The sequence below is a fragment of the Bubalus bubalis genome, chromosome 2 (genome assembly GCF_019923935.1).
Source record: "Bubalus bubalis isolate 160015118507 breed Murrah chromosome 2, NDDB_SH_1, whole genome shotgun sequence".
Taxonomy (NCBI): Eukaryota; Metazoa; Chordata; class Mammalia; order Artiodactyla; family Bovidae; genus Bubalus; species Bubalus bubalis.
In genome coordinates this window covers 11,998,200-12,025,574 of record NC_059158.1, presented here as the reverse complement: position 1 = coordinate 12,025,574, position 27,375 = coordinate 11,998,200, and the positions used below count along the sequence as shown (strand labels likewise).

The window sequence follows — 27,375 nt, the reverse complement described above, 5'->3', positions numbered from 1 at the left end:
GCCCACCAGGCTCCCCGTCCCTGGGATTCTCCAGGCAAGAACACTGGAGTGGGTTGCCATCTCCTTCTCCAATGCATGAGAGTGAAAAGTGAAAGTGAAGTTGCTCAGTCGCTTCTGACTCTTCGCGATCCCATGGACTGCAGCCCACCAGGCTTCTCCGTCCATGGGATTTTCCAAGCAAGAGTACATGGAGTGGGGTGCCATGAGACCATAAATGTCTGGCTGGAGTTTCTCAGAAATCATCAACTTGAAATATTTCTCACTTTACCATAAAGGAATCTGGGCATAGCCTGGATTTATAAAGAACCCAGGCAAGCAGGGTTTCTGTTCACTGTCCATTCATTTCTTTATTAATGCAACATTTGTTGAGAATCTAATACGTACCAAACATATCATGCTTCTCGGTTTAGACATTTCATTCCCAGGTGACTCAGTGGTAAAGAATCTCCTGCCAGTGCAGAAGCCACAGGAGGTGCGGGTTCAGTCCCTGGGTCAGGAAGATCCCCTGGAGGAGGAAATGGCAACCCATTCCAGCATTCTTGCAAGAATAATCCCCTGGACAGAGGAGCCTGGTGGACTACAGTCCATGGGGTCGCAAAAAGCTGGACACGACAGAGCGACTGACCGAGCGTTGACAAGTGCTGATAAAAGGACAAAACTCTCTGAGGACAATTTGACATATAATTTTCCAAATTCAGACAGAAACACAGTGACTTCATAGAGGAAAACTCTATAGAAGGCTCTATAAGAACTGCTCTATTCAATTGCATTTAGAAATGGTTATGTAACTGTTGCACTCAACTAGCATGACTCATAGGATGTAATCAATCATAAAGCAACACTTCAAATTTATTCCACAGAGTTAGCACTTTCTCGGCTCTTGGGTTTGAAATTTAGAGGAAATTTTTATTCTTCCAGTTACTTCCAGGTAATATATCCATTGGTCAGTAATTAACGTGTCTGGATTCACGTCACAGTAAAAAAAAAAAAAAACAACATCGACAGGTTTCTCCCATCCCCAGCTCAACCTCCTACAAAGAGCTACAGTTGGGTGAGGAGAGAAACCTGTGTTCCCCTTCCTTTCCACATCCCTGCCCCTTGCCGTCTGTAGAAGGCAGCTGCGCACTTTTCTCTGGTTAGAATACCGGGAGGAGGAAGAGAAGGTGGGGCAGGAAAGTTCTTACTTGTCTGGTCCTCTTGTGAAGATCTGGTGTTACAGTTCTTTGATCTTCACAGGTATATAAAGTTGCCTCTCCTGTTGGTTTGTATGAATTTTTTGGAGATGCTCCAGGGTAGAGTTATCTCACCAAGATTTCCCTGCGAACAAATGGATCCATCTTAATATGGCTGATCACTTACTCTTTCCTGGGACCCCAGGAATCTGTTACCAACTCCAGCCCTTTTGTTCATCTGGCTACACATCCAAATGATCCTCTTAGAAAGGATGCAAGATAACCCCACGCTTGCATTCTTTTGTGGGTGACCCACATCTGATCCAGGGGAACTACCCACATTTTCTTTGCCCCTGAAGATTTAGAAAAGTTGGTGGGGGGAGGACACCCAGCACACAGACTACTCTGTACAAAACAACTGTCATCTTTAGTCTCTAGCTTTCATTTTTTATGTACTTATATTTGTGTAAGGGGTTGAAAGCCATGTGATCAGATTTTGATAACCCCCGCGCCAGTTTTGCACATGGAGGCCTTGTGCCTCACTTTTAAACGTGACATCAGTGCCACAGTGTGTTAGCTGAAACTTTCATTCGTCTACAGTTCTACCTGCCTTGTGATCCTAGAATGACCACTTTCTAACCCCATCTTTGCTTTAGACTGGCCATGTCACCATGACGCGTAGCCTTTTCTTCCCCTAGTTTCATTGTCTAAGGGAAAGTTAATATCAAGTCTTTATGTAATTTGATGTACTCACTTTCATAATCTGGAGATTCCTAGGGCGTCCACGACAAAATACCACAAACTGGGTGTTTTAAAGGTTGGGCAGTCCCCAATTTTTGGTACCAGGAAGCGGTTTCACGGAAGACAGTTTTTCTATGGATCAGGGGTAGGGGGAAGATGGTTTGGGGATGATTCAATGGATCAGGGGTGGGGGGAGATGGTTTGGGGATGATTCAAGCACATTGCACTTATTGTGCACTTTATTTCTATTATTATTACATCAGCTCCACCTCAGATCATCAGACATTCAGATCCCGGAGGTTGGGGACCCCTAGTATAAACAATAGAAATTTATATCTCACTGTTCTGGAGGTTAGGAGTCCAAAATCAAAGTGTCACCAAGGCCACATCCCTCCACCAAAGACTCAGACTAGAACCTGTACCGAGCTTCTCTCCTAGCTTCTGAGGGTTACTGGCAGTCCTTGACTTGGCAGCTACATCACTCCAGTCTCCGCCTCTGTCTTCACATGATGGTCTTCCGGCATGTCTACATCTCTGAAGGACCTTCTTATAAGGACACCAGTCATTGGGCTTAGGGCCTACACTAATCCAGTACGACATCATCTTAATGTGGTTACATTGACAAAGACTCTTATTTCCAAATAAGGTCATAGTCACAAGTTCTGAGTAATCATGGATTGGGGGGAGGTAAGGGTAACACAGAAGATACAATCCAGTACAGGTACAGTAATATTTTCTATACGTTTATTTTTATTTGTTTATTGTTTGGCCATGTTGTGCAGCATGTGGGATCTTAGTTGCCCCACCAGGGATCAAACCCACGCCCCCTGCAATGGAAGCATGGAGTCTTACCCACTGAACTACCAGGGAAGTCCCTAATAGTATCTATGAAAAGTTCAACATCAGTTGCAAATATGACTTTGCATGTTTTTTCCAACAAATAACCTTTTGAAGACTATGGAGCTGACATCAGTTTTGGAGAAACCTGTGGAAATGGGTAGCTCTGGGCTGCACTAGAGTGCACTGCGTAGCTGTAGTCATAATCATAGCACAAACAAGCAGCTTAATCAGCATGGGTACGTGTCGTATGAGAGAATCGAAGCAAGCTAATAATAGCTACTCTAGAGATGAGCTAACCGATGCTTTTCCCCCAGCTGAATCCTCGGAGGGATGATGTAGTATTTGTTGATTTTGCCATGTGACTTGTGAAAACAAAAGAGATACAAAGAAGACAAATGACATTGTAATTTTGAGTGGTTTGATGTAACTGCACAAAGGACACTAGTAGTGATGTGTTGTTTTGTCTACTTATCCCTTTTTAAGCCTTTGCAACATTTTAGACATTTTTCCTGAGAGCATTTCCCACCCCCACCCTCCACCACCCCCATACCAGGTTTCCCCTTTGCCAAAAGTTTAAATGGTTGGTTGGAACCCTGTTCAAATAATGACATAACATCAGGCATAGCACTGAAAACCACTAAAGGAGAGTTTTCATGCCATCCGTCAAAATTGGGTTTTTTTAGACTAACTTCAAATACAGCTTCTTCATGACTTATCAATAAAGTCTGTCCTGAGAAAATCTGGACCTTTAGAATGATCAGTGAATGGTTCATGCTTATGTATGTTCTATTTCCTATCCAAACACTCTTGCTAATCTTGAGTAACTTCTTCCTGGACCTTTGATTTCGCTTGGCCAAGAGTGTCTTTGGAAAACCATATATTTATGTACCCCTGCTGATTTAATGGGAGAAGGCAATGGCACCCCACTCTAGTACTCTTGCCTGGAAAATTCCATGGACGGAGGAGCCTGGAAGGCTGCAGTCCATGGGGTCGCTGAGGGTCGGATACCACTGAGCGACTTCACTTTCACTTTTCACTTTCATGCATTGGAGAAGGAAATGGCAAACCACTCCAGTGTTCTTGCCTGGAGAATCCCAGGGACGGGGGAGCCTAGTGGGCTGCCATCTATGGGGTCGCACAGAGTCGGACACGACTGAAGTGACTTAGCAGTAGCAGCTGGTTTAATGAGATCGCCATGCAACTTTAGAAACTTGGAATGACTCCATTGCATAGCATGTATTTCCTTCTATTTTCCATGGAACTTCTTTTTGGACCATGGCAAATGCCACTACGTGCCTACCTTGCTATGTGCAAGCAGCCAGTGGATACTTATCCATTCTTTTGCTGCAAACGATGGATGCCAAATTTAAATCTTCCTCTAGATAATTGTTTTCTTTGTGTCTTGCTGTGTTATCGCGTCTTTCCTGCAATTTGTATTTTCTTTTGTAAGACATTTGGATTCTTGTGAAAGTGTTATGTATGTAAATAATGGAAACAACACCCACACCATTCCTTAGCTGCTGTGGGTGCTGCCACACTTTCTTCTTGTTTTCTTTCTTCTTTCTCATCATCTTTTTTTTTTTTTTAATCACCATAAGAATAGCTCTTAGGAATAGAAATGATGCAACAATCTTAAAGATAAACTCAGTGCTTTATTATGAATTAGCAGGGAGTAATAAAAATTGGCTTCTCTAGCTGATGGCCAACCTGACTTGGCTTAAAACACAGTAGCAGATGTGATACACTTTGTATAATGTTCCACCACAGATTGAGCAGGGCAAGAGGTATAACGCCATAGGTCAAAGTGAAATGGTTGTATGGGAACCAGAGAAATGATTGAGCTTCTGTATGCATTAGCCTGTATTTATAAAGTAAGTTGGCTTCCCTCATAGCTCAGTTGGCAAAGAATCTACCTGCAGTGCAGGAGACCCCGGTTCAATTCCTGGATTGGGAAGATCCACTGGAGAAGGGATAGGCTACCCACTCCTGTATTCTTGGGCTTCCCTTATGGCTCAGCTGGTAAAGAATCTGCCTGTAATGCAAGAGACCTGGGTTCGATCCCTGGGTTGGGAAGATCCCCTGGAGAAGGGAAAGGTTACCTACTCCAGTATTCTGGTCTGGAGAATTCCATGGCCTGTATAGTCCATGGGGTGGCAAAGAGTAGGACACAACTGAGCGACTTTCACTTTCACGTTCATAAAGTAAGTTAGGCCACAAAGATTTTTCTCCACCTTGGAGAAAAGAGCCCAAACTACAAGCTGTGCAAAACAACTGGGCCCGTTTGTAGTCAGTAGTCTTCCAAGACTTTTAGGATATCTTTTACCTAAAGGGCTCCAAGGGCAGTGCTTGGAGTCGGTCTATACACACAAGCAGGGCCATGAAGTCCCAGCATCTTAGATGTTAACAGAGAGAAAGGACTGAGTCCTGCCACCCTTGCTCTGTGCTGGCCTCCTTCTCTTTAGTAGGAGACATTTGTGTGTAAGGCAGGCTGAGACCGCATCAGCTCAGGCCCTGGGAAGGGGGAAGAAGCCAAGATTTGGGGGGACAGAGGGGACAGAGCGTGTCTTCAGAAGCTAGCCTGTCCCCAGGAGGCAGCGAGGCAGACTTGCGTACAGCGGTCAAAGGCCGTGACTAACTCAGATTGAGCCAGGCTACTTGGACATCTGACTGTGAACTCTCTGCCAGCAGAACGCAGTTCTGGAAGAAGTCCAGGTGACAATATTCAAAATCAGGCACAGTTCCAGGTGATTGGGCCAGTCACAGCGGGTCCCCAGCAGAAGCTGAGAAGAGAGTAGAAAATCGCATCCTGCGTCCCAGAGGAAGGGGCAGTGCAAGCCTCTGGCGGAACGTGAGGACCGCGCTGAGGAAACTGGGGTCCCAGCCAGGATCCAGTCCCTGCCGAGAACTGACACGCTAGCAGAGAAACTGAGGCCAACTGGAGTCACACGGCTTTGGCCAAAGTGGTAGGAGCATTCTGAGATGCAGAGTCTACAGGAGGAACCAGATTTCCAGGTCTCTAGGCAACCAAACCAGTTTTGTCTATTAATAGGGCTAAGGCTGATGACATTGATCAGGTCTGGCTCAGGTTGGCTGGGGGCAACTAAGAGCTCCTGGAACTTGACTAGGCATAAGAATTACCTGGGGATCTTGTTAAAATGAAGATTTGGACTGGGTAAATCTGAGTTGGGGCCTGTATTCTGAATTTCTAACAAGATCCCAAGGGATGCTGCTGGTTTTCTAGAATAGCAGAACTCAGAAAACCCACACTTGCTGTTCTTTTCTCCTCCCCACTTTCTTCCGCCCGCTCCACTGTTCTCCACCCGTTTCTCCAGCCCTCCTCCAAATCATGTCTGACCATCTTCTTTTCCTTTCCTTTCCTTTTCCCCTGTTGTCCGAACCCCTTTGATTGGCTGAATTTCTCTGTCAAGACTACCAAAGAATTTCCACTTTGGGATTTCCCTGGTGGGAATCTGTCTTCCAATGCAGGGCTTCAGGTTAGATCCCTAGTCAGGGAACTAAGATCTCACATGCCTCAGGACGACCCTCGCAACTACTGAAGCTAAGGGCTCTACAGCCCATGCGCTACAAAGAAGACCCAGAGCAGCCAAAAATAAAAGATACACAGAAATACTGGGGGAGGAGAGGGAGGTAAGGGATATGTATACAATTTGTGACTGATTCGTGTTATTTTAGGGCAGAAACCAACATAAAATTGTAAAGCAATATTCCACCAATTGAAAAATAAATAAAAATTTTAAACATCTGACACACACAAAAATAAATAAATAAAAGGTTTCTTCCCTTTTAGCCCAAAAAAACCATAAATATTTTTTTTTTAAAAAACCTTCCATTTAGATGATAGACGGTGCGAGATAACATAGTCAGAAACATTTCCTCCATTTCTAGCACGCAACTAAACACTTTTATGTTTGATAGAAATAACTAGTCCAGATTCATCTCCTTTTTGGTTTCATAAAGAAAGTGAAGAATATGTTACCTTTCTCTCCTAATATAATCCAACCATTAAAAGAAAAATTCGTCTGAATGCTCGCTTAGACAACACATATACTAAAGTTGGAACAGTACAGAGAAGATGAACACAGTCCCTGTGCAAAAATGACAAGCAAATTTCTGAAGCTTTCCATATTTTAAAAAAGACATTAAAATAGACATAAATTAATGGAGAAATATACTGTGTTTATGAAAGACAGGAACCAAGATAGTAAAATTTTCAGTTCTACTCCAATTAATCTATAAAAGGAATGCAAATCCAATAAAAATCCCAACAGAGTTTTAGTAAAACCTAATTCTCAAATTCAAATAAAAGAGCAAATGGGCAAGAATAGCTCAGAAAAATTTGAAGATAAAGAACAGAGTCGGGGTGGGGGGTGGGAAGAGGAGAGTGTGGGAGGTGAGTTCTCACTCTAGCGAAACTCCAGACTGAAGATGTAGTCAGTTATTAAAATGGTGTAATGATAGATATTCTATCTAATGTGATCATAAGTGATTTTGATTTTCTTATTTGTTCTCTTTTTTCTACATCAAATGTGCTAGTTTTGTGATAAAAATAAAGCTAAAAAATTAATGCTTTAAAAAAGGAAATATCTACTATAAGATAAAAAAATTAGAATGTTGTCACATATTTATTTTATGTCCCTACTGCCTAAAAACATGTGGTATACACCACCAGCTCTAAGGGGTTACCAGTTCCTGGCTTCAGTTCAGTTCAGTTCAGTTCAGTCACTCAGTCCTGTCCGACTTTTTGCGACCCCCATGGACTGCAGCACACCAAGCTTCCCTGTCCATCATCAACTCCCCTCAAACTCATGTCCATTGAGTTGGTGATGCCATCCAACCATGTCATCCTCTCTTGTCCCCTTCTCCTCCAGCCTTCAATCTTTCCCAGCATCAAGGTCTTTTCTAGTAAGTTGGTTCTTCACATCAGGTGGCCAAAGTATTCGAGTTTCAGCTTCAGCATGTCCTTCCAATGAATATTCAGGACTGATTTCCTTTAGGATGGACTGGTTGGATCTTCTTGCAGCCCAAGGGACTCTATAGAGTCTTCTCCAACACCACAATTCAAAAACATCAATTTTTCGGTGCTCAGCTTTCTTTATGGTCCAACTGTCACATCCATACATGACTACTGGAAAAACCATAGCTTTGACTAGATGGACCTTTGCTAGTAATATTTCTGCTTTTTAATATGCTGTCTAGGTTGGTCATAGCTTTTCTTCCAAGGAGCAAGCCTCTTTTAATTTCATGGCTGCAATTACCATCTGCAGTGATTTTGGAACCCCATAAAATAGTCTCTCACTGTTTCCATTGTTTCCCCATCTATATGCCATGAAGTGATAGGACTGGATGCCATGATCTTAGTTTTCTGAATGCTGAGTTTTAAGCCAGCTTTTTCACTCTCCTCTTTCACTTTCATCAAGAGGCTCTTTAGTTCTTCGCATTCTGCCATAAGGGTGGTGTTATCTGCATATTTGAGGTTACTGATACTTTTCTGGGCAATCTTGATTCCAGTCTGTACTTCATCCAGCCTGTCATTTTGCATGATGTACTCTGCATATAAGTTAAATAATCAGGGTGACAATATACAGCCTTGATGTACTCTTTTCCCAATTTGGAACCAGTTTGTTGTTCCATGTCCAGTTCTAACTGCTGCTTCTTGACCTGCATACGGATTTCTCAGGAGATAGTAAGGTGGTCTGGTATTCTCATCTCTTGAAGAATTTTCCACAATTTGTTGTGATCCACACAGTCAAAGGCTTTGGCATAGTCAATAAAGCAGATGTTTTTCTGGAGCTCTTTTGCTTTTTCTATGATCCAACAGATGTTGGCACTTTGATCTCTGGTTCCTCTGCCTTTTCCAAATCCAGCTTGAACATCAGGAAGTTCTCAGTTCACGTACTGCTGAAGCCTCGCTTGGAGAATTTTGAGCATTACTTTGCTAGACTGTGAGATGAGTGCAATTGTGTGGTAGTTTGAACATTCATTGGCATTGCTTTTCTTTGGGATTGGAATGAAAACGGACCTTTTCCAGTCCTGTGGCCACTGCTGAGTTTTCCAAATTTGCTGGCATATTGAGTGCAGCACTTTAACAGCATCATCTTTTACGATTTGAAATATCTCAGCTGGAATTCCATCACCTCCACTAGCTTTGTTCGTAGTGATGCTTCCTAAGGCCCCCTTGACTTTGGACTCCAGGATGTCTGGCTCTAGGTGAACGATCACACCATCATGGTTATCTAGGTCATTAAGATCTTTTTGTATAGTTTCTCTGTGTATTCTTGCCTACTGTTCCTGCCTTAGACTGAAAAATAATCTTATGAAGCTAGTTACTTAAGCTCAGACAGTTTTCCCATCTATAAAATAATGACATTAATAGCCTCTCAGTTCATGTTGGAGGTTTTATTGTTGGAATTGTGTAAGACTTGTGAAACTGCTTCACAAAATATAAAACAAGATACAAACTGCTATTACTGGTGTGTGTGTGTGTGTGTGTGTGTGTCTGTGTGTCTGTGCTCAGTTGTGTCCGACTCTGTGAGACCCCACGGAGTGTAGCCTGCAGGCTCCTCTGTTCATGAAATTTTCCAGACAGGAATACTGTAGTGGGTTGCCATCTCCCCAGCTCCACTCCTCACACCCCATCTCATCTCACAACTGTTTTCCACCCATTCAATAACTGTATTTATTGGGTGCCAGTGTGCACTAGAGCTGGCAGTTTCGATGGTGAAATGGATATGTGTGCATGAAGGACATGCACGTCCTTGCATGTGTGAAGCTTATGGATTAGCAGCATATTTGTGGACAAGAAAATAGGCGATTTCAAAATAAGGTGACCAGTGCTGTGATGTGGTAGGTTCAGGGTGCCATGAAGCTGTTGCTTGGGTGGTCAGAGAAGGTTTCTTCAACCATGTAATGTTAAGGAGGATGAAATATGCAGATGATGAAAAGGGTAAAGGAGAACAGTGGAGGATGTTTGCTGATCAGGCGATGGGGAGGAGCAGCGTGTTCCAGGCAGAGGGAAGGAAACTTGGACTGCCCTCTGGGCAAGGAGAGCAATGGAACAACTTTTTTTTTTTTTAAAGCACCCGGATCATTTTTTGTTCGATTTCAGTACTTTATAATATTTCCTAGGTCAGGAGCAGCATGATGAGTATTAGAATACATTTTAGGGTGACCTCCTCCTCCCCCCAAGCCTCCTGACCACTCCCATACTGGCCTTTCCCCTCACTGCCTGGCCTTTCTTTTGAAGAGGCAGTACACTGAAGAGGTGGAAAGAGGCTTTTCTCTTTTGAAGCTGCAGCATTATTAACAGAGGAGTAAAAGTCTCCCATGAGCTACGGCAAAATCCTGCAGATTGGTTCATGAATCACTGTAGCTTAGCTTAAAGCAACCTAATTTCCTGAAAGCCACTCCATGGCTTTAGCCTTCCAAAGGGGCATAAAGCTTGTATGATATTTACTCTTAGTTAAAATTAAATGGAAATTGAAAACAAAAAAACCCAAGAGTTTCTCCTGGGAGATCCAATCATTAAAGAAAACAAAAATTAAAGGCTACAAAGCCATGTGGGTAAGAGGTACATATTGCATTAAAGAAGGTCTGGAAAATACACATATCAAAGTGTTAAATTGATAACTATCTCTGAGTAATTGGGTTTCATGTGATTTTTATACCCTTTTTGTTATGAAATATACATTAGAGAAAGTGTATGATATATAAAAGTATAATTTCATAAATTTTTATTACGTGAGCCCTCACATAACCATTACTCAAATCAAGAAATTGAATATGGCCCAGGGGCTGTCCATCCACCCCTTCCCACTCACAACCCACCCTCTCCCCAGCACCCTTACTTTTATGATAACTTCTTTTTTCCTTTTCTTTAGTTTTTCCACCTAAGTGTGTATCGATATTTTCACTTATTTATCTTTTCTTATTTTTTGGACTTTAAGTAAATGGGAACATATGCCTTTTTTTTTTTTTAACTTCTATCTTTTAACATGAGGTTTCTCAGCTTCATTTATGCTAAGGGTATTATGGTTCATTCCTTTTGAAAGGCTGTATAGTATTCCAAGGTTGGATATAGTAATACCACATTTTATCTACTCTACTGTTGGTAGACAACTTGTTTTCAGTTTGGGGCCATTATGAATGGAGTTGCTGTTCTTTTGGTGCTCACATGCACGTTTTTCTATTGGATATACACCCAGGGTGGGAATATGGGTCACCAGATGTGTATATCTTTAATAGATAGAGCCAAATGCAGCAGTAGCAATGAATACTCCCTGCAGCAGGGTGGGAGTGTTCCCATCGCCCTACACTGAAGTTTTGCGCGTTTTTTCCTTTAGCTCATTTGAATTGTCTATTTTTCCTCTACAAATATAAATATCCAATGTTTAATTAGCAGAATGCTTTTCTAATACGTCTTAAATTTGTCTTTCCCAATGCGAATATTATTTTTAAACTTTTAAATTGAAGTAAATCCTTCTTATAGTAAAAACCACCCAGATCACAGGTAAATGGCTTAATGGATTACCACAAAGTGAACCCACCTCTGGGTCCATCACCTGGGTCAAGAAATAGAATTTTCTGGCCTCCTGGAAGCATCTTCATGCCCCCTATCTGGCACGATCCTTTCCCTCATCAAAAGTAAACTATATATTTAGTTCTAACATGATAGATTAGTCTTGTATGATTTTGAATTTTATACAAGTGGAACAATACAGGAGACCTTATTTCATGTGTAGCCTCTTTTATTTTTCAACATTGCGAGATTCATCTGTATTGCTATGTTTAGTAGTAATTCATTCTTTTTTTTTTTTTCCTGCCACAAGGAAGAAATTTTGACCTAAGAGGCAACCTACTCAGTGCTTTTTTAACTCATGGACTGTATTGATCCTTGCTACATGTGGATTAGAACACTTCACAGTCATCTGTATGTTTGTTTCCACATCAATAATAAGCTTTGGGGTTCTAGGTGCTACTGGGAGAGTGAGTATGGTACCCAGCTGCCCTCTGATATCCATAATTATGGCTCCATTTGGAGTTGTCTCTCAGCAATAATGAATGTTTTCTTTCCTTCTTCTCCACCTAAAATACAAAATAATATCACAGCCCCAGGCTGCACACTTGTATGTAAAACAGAGCAGTCATAGGATTTTACTGGAAAGTTGATTTATTTCTGAGGATCATGAGAGTCCAAGGATAAAACTGGCATCTGGCCACAGGGAGAGCCCTTGACCTAGAAGTGGAGACAGCTTCAAAGCTGCGTTGGTTTATAATGGAACAAGGCACTTTTAACATGAATCAGAGCCTCAAAACTTTCTAGGGGCAAAAAAAAAAAAAAAAAAAAAAAATCCTAAAACTGTCCTCCAAAAGGAAAGGTAAAATCAATAGCTTGGGTTTTTCACTCTTTCAGATAAGCAATACTAAACCCTTCTACCAAAACAGTTGTTTAAATCTAGCTTTTGGTTTGTGTTTTTTTTTTTGAAAGAACAAAGTGTCAACTGAGCTTGAACTCTTAAAGCAGAATCTTGATATCAATCTTTTTTTTTTTTTAAAGCAGCCAAACAGGCTTTCAGTTTGTCTCTGAAAGGCTCTGGTAAGTCTCTGAAAGGCTGCATGTGAATATGTAGTAAATGTAATTTTTCTTCTTTTTTTCTTTAGGCCTTGAGATGTAATTATTAAAGCTGCAAATGTCCCCAGTGATATCAGCTAGATAATCAAATTTGGATCACAGGAATGAAATAACCTGAAGTGTGCCTTTATTACTGCTTCCCTAGAAATAATTCACTTAAGATAATTCTACCCTCCCCCTACCCACAAATCTGTAACCAGACAATGGAGAGAGCCAGTAAAACCAGCCAGAGTAGTCAAAAGGGTCAAATTGATTCTCAAAGCAAAGAATGCCAATATTTCTCCACCATAAAAATAGAATAAAACATTGCCAAAATCACATGCAGGAACAAGAAATTAAAAGGCTGAATAAAAATGCAAAATTTAGGAGACTTTATTGCTAAAGTAGCCATGAATTACTGATTAACTTTCTTAAAAAAAAAAAACAGCAAAAAATAACATTTTTTATAATAGTTGCTTGAGAATAGTTTTTGTTAGCACACATACGTACCCACTGGAAAAAATGATCTATGAATATATAGGACATTCAAACTAGGATATAATTAGTATTATATAAACTTAAACTAAGCAAAATCAAGATTTCAACAAATTGAGAAGTTCTGAAATGTTTTGGTATACTTCCTTTCACTGCTGCTGCTGCTGCTAAGTCGCTTCAGTCATGTCTGACTCTGTGCGACCCCACAGATGGCAGCCCACCAGCTCCCCCATCCCTGGGATTCTCCAGGCAAGAACACTGGAGTGGGTTGCCATTTCCTTCTCCAATGCATGAAAGTGAAAAGTGAAAGTGAAGTCACAGTCGTGTCTGACTCTTAGCGACCCCATGGACTGCAGCCCACCAGGCTCCTCTGTCCATGGGATTTTCCAGGCAAGAGTACTGCAGTGGGGTGCCATTGCCTTCTCCGTTCCTTCACTAAGAAGATAAAAACCTCTTTTTGCTCCTACCTACCCCTCTCTTCCAGTGCTATCAGTAAAGAACCACCTGCCGGTGCAGGAGATGTGAGAGAGATGGGTTTGATCCCTGGGTCAGGAAGATTCCCCTGGAGGAGGGCATAGCAACCCACATTTCTCTTGCCTGGAGAATTCCATGGGCAAAGGAGCCTGGCGGGCTACAGTCTATGAGGTTACAAAGAATCAGACACAACTGAAGCGACTTAGCACACACGCACACTCCTCTCTTCAGTTAAGGCCAGGAGAAATTCTTAGGCCAGTAAGGCTCAGGGTGGGAAGTTATTGCATTAAGACTGCTCTCTTTTGCCAATGCTTCTTAATTCCTATGTACCAGTCTTCCTTGCTATTTCACGAAAAGAGGATCCCAGCTGGGCCAAATTGTGTGATAGCTATATAATCTAGACACAGTCCCCAGGGGCTTAGAACAAAAATTAACCCCAAATATTTAAACTTGAAACCTTAGCTATAAAGAATATCTACAAACATTCACAGACCAGTCAGAGATTCTATCCTCTTACAAGAACTCAAGAGGGAAGATTACCATGAGAAAGGTCTTCTAGAATTGGACTTTGCTTATCACGGAAATGTCCGTGGGTGTTAAAACAGAACACACGTTGAACTGAGAAATAGATGTCTTGGGTTCCAGAACTGAATTTTCCACCAACCAGTATAGTCTCTGCCAATTTCTTGCAACTCTTTGGCGGTGATTCCTGTCTATAAAATGAAAGGAAAAAAAATTGAACTAGATTCTGTAAGGATCCTTCCAGGTCTAGTAATTGTGTAAGTTATATTTCTAGACCATGATTAAGGAATAGCCCACTCTCTCCCCATTATTCCACATCCACTTTTTCTTTCTTGCTGATGCACTGAGAGATGATGATGGGACTGGGAACCTAACTCATTTCCCAGTACTCATCTCAGGTCACTTCTTAGATCCAGAGTCAATTGAATGTGCTTTAACATCCTATCTCCCTAGGTTCCTTTCAGAGAAATCCATTATCATATTTGGTCTTTTTCCTGGCATTAGAATTCCCATGATGTTCCATGGGAACACTAGATCAAAACAAAAAGTATGAGAAAGGCTAGGTTTAGGGCTCCAGGCTGCCATATGTGTTTGTGATGTTCCCCGGAAGACTCAGAATCCATAAATAAATGGATTGCACTCCTTTTAACCTTAGGGAGTTACCGAGTGGATCATGTCAGTGTTGAATAATTGTAACTAGAGCTCGGGGGACCATTTGAAATAGTATGTTTTAAAACGTCATCAATGAGACCTGACATGTGAGAGACTCTTCTGCACTAGGAGCTACAGCGGATGCCACATGGAAGAGCTGCAAACTGGGAGCAAATCCACTCCATCCTACTATGAGCCCTTCCTGTTTTGTCAGCCAGCATGGTTTCCTAAATCTCAAATTGCAGCCGAACTGTTCTGCAATTCCATGGCTAGCTATTTTGGGAGCCTAACACAGCAGGACAAATGTGTACAAGTCCACACAGTATGACAGAAGAATTAAAAATGTATTTACCATCTGTTGGTAGTTTCCTTGTGGGGCTCTTTTCCTCTCCTGCAGCCATGAATAGGGTCTTCTTACCTCCTCCCATCCTCAAAGAACAGAGTTCTGTCCTCAGATCTTTGGATGAAGGGCTTTTTTCCTCCCTCTTTTAAATTTCCCAGACTGTTGAACTCTGGAAGTATTTCAGCTTCTAGGATCGTTTCCCACAAATATAAAATGGAGTGAGTCTGTGAACAGGTGGTAGTGTTTTATATGCCTTTGTATGGCCAGGTTACTTTGAGATCCTGGCCTTGAGTTCTGGTGACAGTGGCCTTTGGGAAGTTCAAGAGTAGAACAAGAGAAGTCAAACACAGGTCAACAGAAAGGAAATTAAATTTTCAGTTAGGCTTGGAAACTCATGTGGGCCCTTTATAATCTATTTAGACCTTACTATGATGGACTGTGTCAGATTCCAGACAAAATTTCTGAGAGGAAAGGGTCCTCAGAATGTGACCATGGGCTTCAAGTGAGAGTCATGGCAGCCATGTAGCAGCATGGATAAAAAGCATAAGCTGGAGTATAGTTTGGCAAGTTGGGAAACCAGTTAGGTTGCTTTGAAGCCACTTGGCTTATGTAGGAATATTCAGTCCTCAATAAGCATCACTAGTTTTAATTTCTGGGACATATATTATTCACTCAAAAATAAAATCTAATAGAGAGTAGTACTCAAAGTGTTGCTTTAGCCAAAATAATTACAATGCAGTGTTACAACTCCACTTGGCCTATATCATTCAGGTAATGACTTGTTAAAAACTCTCAGGCTGTGTAAGTGGATAGCTTCCTGCCTTGAAACCAGTGCTGGGTGAGCTTGGACCTTGGGCAGGTCCCTTAAACTGCCAGCCTCAGTTTAATCATCAAAGAAATGGGAAGCATGATCTCAACCTCACGGGACTGCGGTGGGGATTTAGATGAAATGACATCTGCCAAGCTCTCCCCATGTTGCCTGGCACAGAATAACAGCTTGATAAATGGCAGCTTTTAACAATTATCATTATTGAAAGCTGGCGCTATGCTTTTTGTTTTTCCTCAAAATGTGCCGTCAGGTTTGTACATTGTCTTCAATTCTGGTTTCAAATTTTGTTTTTAAAAAGTCCTTCACAAATCTGAGCCTGACTATGAATTCAGCTCTTTTTGATCCAGTCTTATTAGGTGTACCAGATATGATTAAGTCAAAGATCAAGTAAATAGAACGTGTGGACACAATGCGTTGGCTTTGGATTAGCTTCTAATGAGGGAATCATTGTGCTAGAACTTAAAACTTTGCACATAGTAGGTCCTGAAAAATATTACTGACTCATTAATTCATTTAAATGGTTGATAAACCTTTAGTCTGTCATGTGCCAAGAACTGTTCTAGATATTTGGGGTTTATCTGTGAATACAACAGATAAAACCTCTGCTCTCGACAAAAAATAAATAAAGGCAATGACTCAGAATGTTCTAAGGTAACACATCGATGGAATAACAGAGCAGAGCAAAGTGGATCAGGAAAGTCAGGGGTACAGTTTTAAGTAGGGTGGTCAGAGCAGGCTTTGCTGGGAGGTTTTTAATTTCGTAAGCAAAAAGGCTGAAGAAAGTGATGGAGCGAGCCATGTGGATATTCAGCATTCCAAGCCAAAGGACCAGCAAGTAGGAAAGGCCCGGAGGCAAGGGAGCACCTGGTTTGTTTGGGGCCGGAGCTGTGGGACTGAGGAGGAGACAGAGAGGCAGGGGATCTGAAAGACAGAGGGCATCCCGACGGTGTGCAACCTCGGAGGTCACGGGAGGACTTTGACTTTGACTCCAGGTGGAAGAGTGACATTTCACACGCTTTCGAGCAGAGCTGTGGCATCACCTCACGCAGACGCCCGAGTCAGGCCTGAGGCCGACACGGTGGAAGCAGAGAGAGGATTTAGGAGTTCAGTCCGAACATTCTGATGAAGGGTGGTGGTGGTTCCGCTCCAGCAGCAGCAGCCCAGGTGGTGAGAAATGGTCCAGATACATTTTTAGAGGGTAAAAATTGGATTTGGGGGCAGGTCGGATGTGGGGGTGTGAAAGAAAGAGAGGAGTCAAGGTGCTTCTTGGCCTGAGCCCTTGCAAGGACGGAGCTGCCATTTCCTGAGATGAGTGTGCGAGGACTGTATCATCCATCTCACGGAGACTCTGAGAACAGACACCTAGGGATTCTAGGTTCTGGTGGAAGGCCTCCCTCCACCTGCTGGGGGAAGCCTCTTGAAACCAACGAGCTTCTGGGTGTGCTTTTGAAAGATGGGACTCAGAAAGACTGAGTTTTTCCTAAGGACTTTTATAAGACTCAAATGAAGTTTACAAAAACGGCAGCAGTTTGGGGGGTTGTATTTCCTCCTCCATGCCAAACAATTAATTGTGTTTTTAGTATTTTCCTCACCCCTACTCCACCCAGAGAAATACCCTTTAAAGTTTTATCTATTTATTTTTAAAATATTTATTTATTTGGCTGCCATGGGTCTTAGTGCTGCACACAGGATCTCCCATCTTCGTTGTGGTACACAGGATCTTTGGTTGCAGCATGTGAACTCTCAGTTGCAGCATGCGGGATCTAGTTCCTTGACCAGGAATGGAACCCAGGTCTCCTGCATTGGGATTGCGAAGGCTTAGCCACTGGACCACCAGGGAAGTCCCTGAAATGCCACTTCTCAAGAGGAGAGCTGCTGTGGCATCCTGGCACCAGTAGAGGGAGCTGAGGAGCCCTGGGAAGACCTTTGAGCTGTGGCCCAGTGTGGGAGGAGACAGGTCTATCTCAGACCTCTGCAACCTCTGTGCCTGGGCCAGAAGCCAGGTGTTTCTGGGAGGATGGGGAGGTAGTTCTAGAACTCTCTTGCCAGCTTTCCTATTCCACTGCAACTTTTGTTTATTGTTGTGGTTATGGCTAGAAGAGCAAACACACATCCAGAACTGATTACCGATGTGTATCTATAGAGGGAAGACAGTGGGCCATCTATGTAAATACAGACAAGAAAGAATGCAACGCATCTGTTGACATAGCTCTTGTAGAAACGGTGTCTGAATTTCCTGGGGCTGTGGTAAAAAAAAATTGGGTGGCTTCAAACAAGAGAAATTTATTCTCCCACAATTCTGGAGACCAGAAGCCTAAGGTCAAGGTGTCAGCAGGGTCCTGTTCCCTCTGAGGCTTTAAGGAAGAATCTTTCCTTGCTTCTTCTAGCTCTCCATGGTTGCTGGCCATTCTTGGCTTTCTTTGGCTGGGGGCAGCATAGCTCCAGTCTCTGCCTCTGTCTTCATGTGGCCTGTTCCTCCTCCCCCGTGTCTCTTCTGTGACTCCTGTTCTTAGGAGGACAGTAGTCATATTGGACATAGGGTCCACCCTAATCCAGTAAGACTTTATCTCAACTAATTACATCTGTACATGCTAAATCACTTCAGTCGTGTCTGACTCTTTAGGACCCTATGGACTGTAGCCCACCAGGCTCCTCTGTCCATGGGATTCTCCAGGCAAGAATACTGGAGTGGGCTGCTATGCCCTCCTCCAGCAGATCTTCCCAACCCAGGGAGGGAACCAGTGTCTCTGGTGTCTTCTGCCTTGTAGGTGGGTTTTTTACCACTAGCCCCACCTATGTGGAGAGACTCTATTTCCAAATAAAGCCATACTCGCTGCACTGGGGACTAGATGTATCTCTCCGGGAACACAATTCAACCCACAACAATGGGAACTCTCAGGGAGAACTGACTGGTGGGGGTGCCACATAAATGGAGCAATAAAAGGAAAACAGTGACATGTGAAATTGTAAGTGGAGGTCAGACGGGTTTGGGAGTAACAGGAAATATTAGATAAGAGACGCTCTCATTTAGGAGACTCTTTCCATCTGTGCTTACGGCCCTGATTTTTTTCTTTTCTGTCAGAGTTAAAAAAAAAATTGTATAAATAAAAAGAATAAGAAAATAGCACTTAGCTGACTCACACGTTGGGCAGAGCCACAAACTTGTGATAATCAGGAAAGACTTCGCAGAAATGTTGGTGCTTGAGCTGGATCCTGGAGGATGGGAATAAAAATTGCCCTGCAAAGAAGGGCTTCCCAGGTACGGAGAAAGTATATGGAAAAGCACAATGTTATTTAGGCGATCCCTTTACGCCTTAAGTAGGATGAAGAGTGTCTAAAAGCAAGGCCCAGATTGTTTGGTTAATCTCTATTACTAAGAAATGGTATTAAAGAAAGGAAGGGGCAGAGATGTTTCTGGTTTTGATAAATGCACAAATCAGCACACAGTAACCTGAAGGAACACTAGGAGCATCTCTAAGGCGGAGTTCGTTCTTGGACACATTTGCCAAAGTACAAATATGGAAACCCCACCCTCAGCCAGATCTGAAGAAATCAAAAGGCTGATGTGGTATAAATTCCTCTGCCCTGATTGCATAAAGGAGATGTGCCAACATTTTTTTCTCTGATATATTCCTTTCTGCACAGAGAGCTGAACTGGGTTCTTAAAAACCTGATCGTGAACTGAGATAGGCAATTCTGAATCACCACCAGGATCTAGGAAAATTAACTCCTCACTGATCTTCCTAGATAAGCTCCCAATCTCGCTGCCTCTCAGATCAGCACCGGGATCTGGCGAGGTTTCTGCCACAGAGCAACTCCCTTTTTTGGCATAAGAATGTACAGGATGCCAGTAAAGTTCACGCTGGGTCATCTAAGTCTCTTTAAATGCGCGATGATTCATTGCTGGGGGTGGGGGCGAGAGGAGTGAGGGGGAAGGAAGTGCTGAGCTGAGAGGCGGAGCGAAGTCATTATGAAATTGACTGCAGAAAAGCTGGCGCTGGGAGTGCTGGGGTCACATGGTCTTACTATTGGTATTTCAGCTACAAGTTTTAAACCAGAGGTAGGGGGAGGGGTTGGGAAGCATCACCTTGAAGCCTGATCGGCTTTCAGAGGAGATGCTTCCGTTGATGGCTGGCATGTTGATTAGAATTACAATGGGGGTATTAATTTCTCTTTTTATCTGACAAAAAAAGAAAAGTTCTCCCATGACAGTATGGCTAGCAGAATAAGAATCTGGCTGTAAGTGGTGTGAGTGAACCGTTTGTCTTTTTCTACTTGATTTACTTGCATTCTAGCTGACAGGGTCTTCCATTCTGTGCATTCATTTTGTACTTAAAAAGGGATTGTTTGTAATTTACAGTTGAAGCCTGAGTGCTATTAGTCGGCTCGGTCAGAGAGCATGGATAGCAGGAGCAATCGCTCCATGTCACTGCCAGGGCACAAAGCAAATTTGGATCTTCAGTCATCAGTCTTGAGAGCTCCCCAAAGTTACCCAGCAGTTAAACTGTGGAGCGGCCCTGCTGCACAGGGCTTCTGCAAATAACAAACTGCCTGACAAACCCTGCTGAAATCCTGACACGGACAGTTTCCTCTACTTGTTTATGTCAAAAGGCAAAGTTTGCCAATGCATTTTTCTCTGACTCTTCCTCTTTGGGGTAAACTTGGTAAATTCCTCATAAAATAATTGTCTTAAACTCTGACCTGCATTTGGACCAGCTTTTCCTAGCCGAAACTGACTCAAGAAAAACAAAGGCACAGTAAGAGCTTATAGCTATGTGTTTTAATGTCTTGAAGTCAGAATAACAATGTGATGGCTATCGTTGTCCCTGATCTTAGTTTGAAGGCACCCTAACCCTAACCCTCACAACCTATCAACAGCCTCTATCTTAAGTGTAAACAATGGTGGCTTTGGGCTTTGGTTTTAATTTGGAAAATATATTTCTTTTGAGGAAACAAAATGCCAAGTTGTTAATGACGTGCTTTTAATAGCTTTCCAAATGCTCCTGGCCAATACTGAGCAAAGTTCAATTCACTCATTCTGAGCCTTAAAATGTTCATTTTAATTTCATGTAAGAAGAGCTATGTTCTATAGATGCATAAAACCACAAATTCTGTTACTTCATAAGTCACTGCAGTACATTCAATGTTGATAATAGTTATATTGATGAAAACGTATCTAGGTCTTGCTTGCAAAATAAATGGTAATGGTTAAAATTCATCTCATTTCCGGACATGTCCTATTGTACTAAATACATTAGAAATTGTTAAAAAAAAAAACCACCCACAGATTTCTTTTTGGCTTTGATTTGTTTTCTAGTGAAGCAGTAACTATATACTTTTCATTATCCACGCCTAAAGCCATTTCTTATTAAAAGATGTCACCCTCAACCATTCAGCTGTCACTCCAGAAAGTGTGTGCTTTCTAAAACAGAGAACAAGTTTTCCATCAGCTTCCCAGGGTGGCAAAGTATCTGAGGCCTGTCCCTACCCCACCCCGAGAGACTGACTCTTAACAAATTTTTAGTCTAACATAAAGCCTAACAAATTTTTGTTTGCTGGCCCATAGCATATCTCAGGATTATGCATTTACCAACAGCTTACTCTCACAGATCATTTTAATAAGGGGTAAAGTCCATGCTGGGCTTCCCAGGTGACTTAGTTGGTAAAGAATCTGCCCGAAATGCAGGAGACCTGGGTCAGGAAGATCCTCTGGAGAAGGGAATGGCAACCCACTCCAGTATTCTTGCCTGGAGAATTCCATGGACAGGGGAGCCTGGCAGGCTGCAGTTCATGGGGTCCCAAAGAGTCAGACATGACTGAGTGACTAACACTCACTTTTCAAGGTCAGTGTTATACACCGCAAGGGGGGAATCTCAGGAAGGTAGAAAAGTAACCAGATTACCTACTGGCTGCTGCTAAGTCGCTTCAGTTGTGTCTGACTCTGTACGACCCCATAGACAGCAGCCCACCAGGCTCCCCCGTCCCTGGGATTCTTCTCCAGGCAAGAACACTGGAGTGGGTTGCCATTTCCTTCTCCAATGCATGAAAGTGAAAAGTGAAAGTGAAGTCACTCAGTCGTGTCCGACTCTTCGTGACCCCATGGACTGCAGCCTACCAGGCTCCTCTGTCCATGGGATTTTCCAGGCAAGAGTACTGGAGTGGGGTGCCATCGCCTTCTCCGAAATTACCTACTAGATTACTGCAATAAGGTCTCCAACTATGGTTCTTAGAACTAATTCCTACACCTCCCCAGCCCCACTGTCTTTACTAGTGCTGTCCGTTAGAAACATAATGGACACATGTCATTGTAAATCTTATAGTAGTCACATTAAAATGTAAAAAGAAACAGGAAAGTTAATTTTAACAATATTTTACTTTAACCTAATATATGTAGAATATTTTCATTTTAACATTTAATCAATATAAACATTGAGATACTATATGAATTTATGTGTATATATGTGCATGTGTATGTACGTACATGTTCCAAGTCTTTAAAATCCAAGGTGTATTTTACAATTACAGCCCATCTCAAGTGCTTAACAATCATATTGGACAGTACAGACCTATGCTAAAGCACTTGTTTTTGTTTTCACTGTAGACAGAATCTTATTTAAAATTGCCTAATATGTGTACTATTAAGTCATAAACTGTCAGCAGATGTTTAAACACAATGATTTTAATTTCACTCTTGACTATTGCTGATGTCACTTTCTTTACCCAGAAGCCTGTGCTGCTACAGTTTGGTGGAGGGTCAAGAAAGCTGATTCAGAAGCATGTCTTTTAAGAGTCTCCATGCCAAGAACAGAGCCCAGTGACTTCAGTTTGGGTGTGGTGAGTTGACCTCAGAGTCTATTGTGTGAGTGGTTTTCACTTTTGTTTTTAGTTTATTTTACTTCTCTGGTCTCTAAGCTTTATTTGGAAGTGCAGTCTAAGGAAAGCATATTGGTTTTGTAAGCACACTATGGTTTGCTCAGATTTTTAAATGATATATATAGGCTACCACTCTCCTTATAATACTGTGGTTAAAGAACTGTCAGTGTTTCCACTAACTTTGGGGGTTTTATTACACAACCATAACAAATTGCTGCAGGTTGAAATTTGGCAGATCTTTCTTTAGCCTGGAGGAAATTCTCTTTAACAATTTTTTAAGAAAAAGATAAATTATTAAATGCTGACTATTTAAATTTACTGTGATTTTTTTTTCTTTTTTGGATAGGTAAGGATATCAGATAAAATATATGTTGTATCTTTACATTTTGGTTGTTTTACAAATTTGAAATATTAATATTAGCTTTATAAATAACTTTGGCTGATGATTTACACAATTGCCTGACCCCCAACCACATTTTCAATGATTCTAGTATTTCAGCCTTGTATTTGGAAGTCTGATCAATATACTGCTTCTGAGAGGTACTGGAACAATCAACTATGAATCTTTTAAGTTTCATCATGGTAAAAATAGACATTTTTCAAAAGATAAGGTTTGTTTTGCTATGAGCTCCTTGCAGACGGAAATGTCTTACTCATCTTTATAGTCTCAGGGCCTCGTTATTGTAAATGCAAAATCAACGGCTGCTGGTAAATATGTGATAAACACATAAAAATATAGCTTGAGAATGAAGACTGTCTCTGTTCATAAGTTTCTCATTTAAATATTCACTTATTCAATATTTACTATCTGATAACTCTGAAAAATCTTAAAAACTATAAAGAACATGTTGCTGGGTCTTCAACCTCTATGATTTCCCTCATTTCTGAACAAATCAGTGGGTTACTGACTTGTTCATTAGTAATAAGTTCATGACTTGTTCATCATTAAACAACTCAATACTGTTCAGGCATGAGCCAGTTCCAAAACTTTTTAGAGGCTGAGCTTTATAGCCTGTCTCATCCATCTCCCAGAACCACTGGAAGATGCAATGTGGAACGACTGTGAAAAGTATGAAAAGCTACATTGATATAATTAAAACATAAATCTACCCCTCTGCAAACATAGAGGATAACCCCCTAAGATGACTGTGAAAGTAAACACACTGAGAAATACCTCTCCTTTCAGCAACATATCTGATTCCAAATGAAGTGAACTTATCCGATATCATATTGGGTTAATTGACCCCAAGATTTTTAGAGAAACAGGAGTGACTCTTACTTGCCTTACTCCGTGTTGTATATCTTTATTTTTCACGGCAGAAAAGATAAGGCATCTTTCTCAAGTATGACTATTGAGGCCCACTTTAAGAATTCAAGCCTGAAACTGTAAATAATTATATCTATATGCTACTGACTATTTAGCTTCCAATCCATTCTATTACTTAGTTGTTACAAGCTGCTGAGCCCTTTGTGTTTGCTTGTCTTTGAACTGTGTAAGAGGCTACTTCCAATGAAGACATATTCTACAATTAAAAAGCCCTTGTGATTTGAAGGGCCTGTACACTTGCTTTATTAAGCACTCTTGTGCTCCCTCTGCTGCCCTGAAGAAAACCTCCATGTCCAAGACCCTGGTATATTCCTTACAGAGTGTTCCCTTGGCAATGATGATGCAGATTTGTGCATAACTCAGGGCCCTTCTGAAATGCAGTACTGCTTGACCAAAGCATAGAATGTTAATGATTTTTCATTTGAAAAGTGCAAAGTAATAAAAGAGAAGGGAATAAAAAGGAATACATTGAAGAATCAAGTTCCATGTTTGTGAATAAATTCATCTAGACAGAGCCCTGGCGTGTAGACAGGGTAATCCACTCAGCAATCACTGTGGGGTAGGGGGTTGGGGTGGGGTAGGGATGTTGGTTACACTGTGATTCAGTAGGTCTGGGGTAGAACTCTCTGAATGTCTAAAAAGCTTCCAGATGCTGCTCTGAAGACTATGCTTTCAGAAGTACAATGTGATATATAATTATATGATATAAAATATACTTGATAGGCCATTTTAAACCTTTAAAAGTAGACATTACCCTAACAGTGAAGTAGATATGAGTGTTCAAGCAATGCAGAACACAGATTAGGAGGAAGAAGGCTCAGCAGGCCTTATTTTTCAATCTCCTTTAATTGCAAAGTTCAACTCATGCTGGCATGAATGTAGTACCAGGTTTATGAATAGAAGCATAGTACTACAGAGTTGCTTACTGGCTTCTTGAAAACCCTTCTTTCACTGAGTTTTTCTTTGCTGGAGAAGGTATTGTTTTTAAAGAAATCAGGGCCAGTTGTGATTGTACATTTCATATTTTGCCATCTGAAAATACAACATTTCAGTACTAAAGGTAATGAAACTATATTGTGAGTATTATGTTTATGTTGGACCTTGCAGGAAGAAATAGTTACAGATTTTAACGGCAGATTATGGTTTTAACCTTAATGGCTAAGTAAGTAAATGACACAGTTCTTATTAATTGTTCTTACTGTTTGGGTAATAAACATATTTATCTTCCTTGAGGGAACATTTAAATTAATTGACTAACTGTAATCTGAATTATGTGTTTTAATTTGTCTAAGGTTGTTACAATAACTGCTTGCATCAGTGTAATAATAAAAATATTAGCTTTTTTCTTTAACCCCAAATTGTCTAAATATAAGATGTCTAAAAATAGAGTGGAGGTGGATTGGACAATCTGCAGATTAGGAGTTGGAATGAAAGCATCTCAGTTAAGCCAAAAACATGGCAACCAATATTTTCTGTTATAAAAATATTTTAGATGAATTTATTTTTTTATGAAAGCTGTCTGAATCTGAAATGAAGAGCAGAAGTTCTCTTTTTATTCACAGGCCAGTAATAATAATACCTGCCTCACAAAGCATAGGTCTTTTCCCTGCAGAGCCTACAGCTTCTACTCCTTTCAGAAATCCGCTAGGCCAATTCAGGAGAAAAGATATTATTACCCGGTTATTAACCTTCACCTTGATAATGCTTGTCAACGAACACAACGCCAGGCAGAGCCTTTTCAGGAAACTGATTTTAATTGTCCACTAGAGGCTGTAATGAGACCAACAATGTCACTTTAGACCAAGCCGGGCTTTAAACTGTAACCATCATTGATTTTTAAGTGGAAAAAAAAAAGTTGTAGAAACGAGTAAACAGTAGTAGTTCTTTTAAAATAGACATGTATATGTGCATGGTATTTCAAAATGTGAGAAACATTTCCGGGGCACTACACCTTCCTAGTTAGGATGCTTTTATTTCTGCAGCACCTTGCCTCTACAATACAGTTGTTTAAAAGTTGACACATTTCTCTTGGTGATTCTGTATCCTGCTTCAGTTGGTGACTAACGGTTAGATCATAAATTAAGCCAAAAGATTTCTCAAATACAACTTGCAGTCAAGTGGAGACTTTCAGAGAGAAACTTACGTGGAGGGATCCTATTTCTAGCCATTTGGTTCGAAGCACCTGAAAAAGGTCAAATGTTGCCCGACACCTACCGGCCTTCCAGAATTATCTGCAGCCAGGAGAACGCCGCCGCACTGAGCTCCCTGTAGCATGGCTGTGCCTTCTCCTCCTCCAGGTGGCACACCTGTTGGCCAGGTACCACCAGTCCAAAGAAGAGTCCTTCCCTTCCAGCTAATGCCTGGCGGTGGTACCCACGGAGGGTCGGGTGGCGAGGAGCTGAGAACTGCACTTTAAAAACTGAGTCCAGAGGAAGTTCTTACCGCGCGGATTCACGAGAACTGCCATCTGATGCTCGGTTTGCTTTCTCTATCTCCTACACTGGTTACCTCATTTCCGATGAAATTAATGATCCCGAATTAGAGGCGAGAGGAGTGCGCGGGTCGTCTACCCAGGCTCGAGCTGGGTAGTTCCGTGCTCTGAGCAGATTTCCGGACCTGCAGAAAGAGAAAGGAGAGCAGGGTGGTCACCAGCTTTCACAGGCAGGAAAGGCGAGGGTGCACGTGCAGACGGGGGGTTGAGGGGGAGGACCCTTAAAACTTTCCTGAGTTGCACGCCAAGGCGATCCCCGCGGCTCGGTGGGCTGGGTTCCAAAACGCCGAGGCTAAACCGGTTTGAGGGTTAACGTGCATGAAGGTCGGAGTCAGCCCTCTTAAGACGCTTCTCCGCACGCCCGGGACGAAGGGAACGTCGGGATCGGAACCGGCCCACCTCTCCTTCCCCAGAGGGGATTTCACGGGCTCCGGTTTGCAGCCCGGCACCCCTCGGAGAGTCCCTCCAGGGTGCCTGAGTCGCGCCCAGCCTGTGCCTTCACAACTCGATGCAGGGACCCGAGGAGGCGCGCGAGGACCGACCGGTCACCGCTCCAATTACCTCATCGCTTCAGCTCCCCGCCCCTTTCCCAAACCTGGAAGAACTGTCCCCTCCGGTCCCGGTCACCGCTCCCGCCCCGCGTCCTCCCCCCCACCCCCCACCCCGATCCCGAGCGGGTCTCGGGGAAACGCGCCCGCCTCCCCGGGGGGACTGCCGGGCCCGGAGATGCGCGCACCCAAGGGTTAAGGGCGCCGGCCGGCGGCCGCGCCGTGCGCTCGCGGTGCTCAGAGCGGCTCGCCCCGCCGCCCCGCCGGAGGGTGGCCCCCCCCAACCCCCCCGAAGTCGGATCCTTGAGCTGCGGCGGCGGCAGCCAACTGCTCCATATTTGGCTTCTATTACACATTTACATACTGGAGCGAGCAAGCGAGCGAGCGCGAGAGAGCGCGAGGGAGGGCGGGCGGAGGGAGGAGGGAGGAGGGAGGAGGGGG

General features: G+C 42.5%; 1 long non-coding RNA gene and 1 other non-coding gene across 5 annotated transcripts; one reads left to right on the top strand and one right to left on the bottom strand.

Moving 5' to 3' along the window:
• Positions 1 to 686: 686 nt before the first annotated feature.
• Positions 687 to 27,322, bottom strand: LOC112587821. 4 transcript variants are annotated; one of them, XR_003112297.3, is made up of 4 exons: positions 26,110 to 27,047; positions 14,876 to 15,174; positions 13,891 to 14,063; positions 687 to 1,317 (listed from the first exon to the last, which is right to left on the bottom strand). It is a non-coding gene; the product is annotated as an uncharacterized LOC112587821 (long non-coding RNA). The 4 variants fall into 4 exon arrangements; XR_006544213.2 differs by lacking the exon at positions 687 to 1,317 and adding an exon at positions 8,952 to 11,855; XR_003112295.3 differs by lacking the exon at positions 687 to 1,317 and adding an exon at positions 27,123 to 27,322 and having other exon boundaries at positions 13,186 to 14,063; positions 26,110 to 26,511.
• LOC112583051 lies at positions 6,798 to 6,904 on the top strand. Its single transcript, XR_003107414.2, has one exon. It is a non-coding gene; the product is annotated as a U6 spliceosomal RNA (small nuclear RNA).
• Positions 27,323 to 27,375: the final 53 nt, after the last annotated feature.